Source organism: Nanorana parkeri, unplaced genomic scaffold (genome assembly GCF_000935625.1).
Source record: "Nanorana parkeri isolate BGI_ZX_2015 unplaced genomic scaffold, ASM93562v1 scaffold2546, whole genome shotgun sequence".
NCBI classification, from domain to species: domain Eukaryota; kingdom Metazoa; phylum Chordata; class Amphibia; order Anura; family Dicroglossidae; genus Nanorana; species Nanorana parkeri.
In genome coordinates, this window is record NW_017308814.1 from 115,341 (window position 1) to 119,946 (window position 4,606).

The following is a 4,606-nucleotide window of genomic DNA, read 5'->3' on the forward strand; positions in this document are numbered from 1 at the left end:
TTTACTGCAGTTCATTGTACAAAGTTTTTACAATGAACCGCAGTAAAGTCTGTGACACGGAGCTGGGCAGAGCAGAGTCGGGAGCGCTGCTTGGCCTGCGGCCCGGTACCGTTTGAGCCACGGACCGGTACCGGTCCACGGCCCGGGGGTTGGGGACCACTGACATAGAGGATACAAATCCCCCTATATAATAACAAAGGCACACTGACAGGTCCTCTTTATGGACACATTAGGGGTCTCCAAAACCCCTAATGTTACCTGGGGACCCCAAAAGAAGCTGATGAAGCCGAGATCTGCTCCCCCAGCTTCTTCTCTCTGGCCATAGCAGCCGGATGAGTGACAGGTGAATGCGGATGTAATACACGTCACTTCTGCATTCACAGCACGGAGGGAGATCAGCAAGGAGGAAGATGCTGACCTCCCTCCCATCTTACCTCCTGACACCCTCCCGGGCCGCAGATGGAGCAGCGGGATTGATGGTGAGGGGTCAGGAAGGAGGGCGGCGGCGGCAGCACTCGAGGGGGGGCACACACAGCCAGCACATACACACTATCGGCAAGCTATAGAGCCGCCGATCGTGTGTATGTGAAACAGCCGGTAACGGCTCTTTACATCAAACGGGTTTTTTCTGCCCTAGGTTAAGGTAAAGACAAACTTCTACTAAATTGTTTTATTTTTAAGTATACAAATGGTTTAGTCAGATATACACCGAGTGGCCGGATTATTATATACACCGAGTGGCCGGATTATTATATACACTGAGTGGCCGGATTATTATATACACTGAGTGGCCGGATTATTATATACACTGAGTGGCCGGATTATTATATACACTGAGTGGCCGGATTATTATATACACTGAGTGGCCGGATTATTATATACACTGAGTGGCCGGATTATTATATACACTGAGTGGCCGGATTATTATATACACTGAGTGGCCGGATTATTATATACACTGAGTGGCCGGATTATTATATACACTGAGTGGCCGGATTATTATATACACTGAGTGGCCGGATTATTATATACACTGAGTGGCCGGATTATTATATACACTGAGTGGCCGGATTATTATATACACTGAGTGGCCGGATTATTATATACACTGAGTGGCCGGATTATTATATACACTGAGTGGCCGGATTATTATATACACTGAGTGGCCGGATTATTATATACACTGAGTGGCCGGATTATTATATACACTGAGTGGCCGGATTATTATATACACTGAGTGGCCGGATTATTATATACACTGAGTGGCCGGATTATTATATACACTGAGTGGCCGGATTATTATATACACTGAGTGGCCGGATTATTATATACACTGAGTGGCCGGATTATTATATACACTGAGTGGCCGGATTATTATATACACTGAGTGGCCGGATTATTATATACACTGAGTGGCCGGATTATTATATACACTGAGTGGCCGGATTATTATATACACTGAGTGGCCGGATTATTATATACACTGAGTGGCCGGATTATTATATACACTGAGTGGCCGGATTATTATATACACTGAGTGGCCGGATTATTATATACACTGAGTGGCCGGATTATTATATACACTGAGTGGCCGGATTATTATATACACTGAGTGGCCGGATTATTATATACACTGAGTGGCCGGATTATTATATACACTGAGTGGCCGGATTATTATATACACTGAGTGGCCGGATTATTATATACACTGAGTGGCCGGATTATTATATACACTGAGTGGCCGGATTATTATATACACTGAGTGGCCGGATTATTATATACACTGAGTGGCCGGATTATTATATACACTGAGTGGCCGGATTATTATATACACTGAGTGGCCGGATTATTATATACACTGAGTGGCCGGATTATTATATACACTGAGTGGCCGGATTATTATATACACTGAGTGGCCGGATTATTATATACACTGAGTGGCCGGATTATTATATACACTGAGTGGCCGGATTATTATATACACTGAGTGGCCGGATTATTATATACACTGAGTGGCCGGATTATTATATACACTGAGTGGCCGGATTATTATATACACTGAGTGGCCGGATTATTATATACACTGAGTGGCCGGATTATTATATACACTGAGTGGCCGGATTATTATATACACTGAGTGGCCGGATTATTATATACACTGAGTGGCCGGATTATTATATACACTGAGTGGCCGGATTATTATATACACTGAGTGGCCGGATTATTATATACACTGAGTGGCCGGATTATTATATACACTGAGTGGCCGGATTATTATATACACTGAGTGGCCGGATTATTATATACACTGAGTGGCCGGATTATTATATACACTGAGTGGCCGGATTATTATATACACTGAGTGGCCGGATTATTATATACACTGAGTGGCCGGATTATTATATACACTGAGTGGCCGGATTATTATATACACCGAGTGGCCGGATTATTATGTACACCGAGTGGCCTTATAGTGCGCAAAGCACGGTAATTGGTACCAAGACACCGTGGTTATTCACTGATAAAAACATCTCGAAAAATCTCAAAAATATATCCCACCTAATTCTTTGTACTTAAAGGAGAACTATGGGGTCAGGCTTTCCCCATAGTTCTCCTTAGGGTAACGGGAGGACACAAAACTAGCGTCCTCCCGTCACCCTAGGCTCAGTATATAGAGAGCTACAGCTCGCGGTATACTGGGACGCTGAAGCGGATCCCGACAATTGTGCCGGGATCCTCCCCGCTGCGTGAGTGACAGCTGGCTCTGCCTATCTAGAGGCAGAGCCAGCTGTACCCGCCAAGCACAAACCCACCATATTAAGAATACATACTAATATGTTTCAATGAGTAAAACCAAACAATCTATCATGAATAAAGGTTGAATATTGTAAAAGTATACAAAAAAAATACATGAAATGTATCAATTAAGTAGGCATGTAATATTAATAAGACAATAGAAATGATTGCTAACAGTGGCGTAACAATCGCCATAGCGACCCAGGCGGCCGCTATGGGGCCCGGGCCAGGGCCGACTGGGTCGCTATGGCATGTAAGGGTGCTGGCTGTCACTGATACAGCTCAGCAGCGGCTTTTCCCCTCACAGTGTCAGTGACAGCCAGCAGCTGCGGCAGAAGACACCCTCAGGTGGGCTCTGCAAGTGGCATAACTAGCAATCACGGGGGGGGGGGGCCCCATAAAAAATTTTGCTATGGGGCCCTGTGATTTCTAGTTACGCCCCTGATTGCTAATATAATGTATTGCAATTTATAATACTTATTCATAAGGCAACTTTTAAATTAGTTATTTTTCCCGGTAATGAGAGGGAGAGAAATTTTTTTTATCAAAGTCTCTTGTTCTTTGTGTAAGACATGACGGTGATCAATCTCATTATAACACAGTCTGGCTCCATGGCCAGTCCTTATCTTGTGTGTGTTGTCGGGGACCCCCACAATTTACAACCTGGGAATGTATGTGACCCCGCCCCGCTACTCCTTACTTTTGCTATTAGACCTTTCTGCTGCTTTTCACACTGTGGACCACCCGCTGCTCCTCAAAAAAACTCCAAACTGGCCTACAAGACTCGGCTCTCTCATGGTTCTCCTCCTACCTATCTATGCACCTACAATTCTAACTCCTCCTCTTTCTGTAGGGGTCCCCCAAGGCTCTGTCCTTGGACCCCTCCTCTTCTCCATCTACACCTCCTCCCTTGGTCACACGGATTTACAACAACCAGCTCAAAAGCCGAGATGAAGCTATATCTCCTAAACTACCTGCTTTCTGCAAACGGATTCAGTTATAGCAGCAATAACATCATTTTATTTTCCTCAAACCGGATCCTAAAACGAGGACCTATCTCACCGTGAGTTAACATCCATTTTTCTTTGTATCTTGATGCTGAATGTTCGTTTTTTCCTCTTTTTCTTTTTTTCTTCCATATACATGCATGTGTATTTTTTGAGTACAGAGTTCCTTTTTCATATATACGGACACTACTTCCCAGGTAAAGAATTTTGACTACTGGGGACATTTTTTCCTATATCAGGTATCGTGATCGTATATCATAAAATTAAGGCTTTTCCAGGGCACGCCTTTACTTTGTTCTCCACCGCATTGTTTAAAAGATACTAACTGAATGCAGCCATATATATATATTGTTTTTTTATGTTTTTTGATAGATTTGATGTGTATTATATATTTTTATATTGCTACAATAAATATATTTTTATAAACCCTACTAAACCTTCCTATCCCCTTGTATATCTGTAATGAAGCTGTTTTTTTAAAGCGAAACGCGTAGAAGGCTGGACCCACGGTGCACGGAAACACAAGACTGGACATGTTAACGAAATGACATGATGAATCTTTATATATATACAGTAGCGTAACAATCACCATAGCGACCCAGGCGGTTGCTATGGGGCCCGGCCAGATGCCGTGCGGGCCGCCTGGGTCACTACGGGATCTTCTGCTGGTGGCTTTCACTGGCGTCTGAAGACGAACACGCCGCTGTTCAGATCATCTGTGCAGCGGCGCGTTTGTCTCCACAGTCCATGAGAGCCGGCAGCAGCGGGGGAGCAGGCTGGACCCGGTGTTCTATCAACGTCGC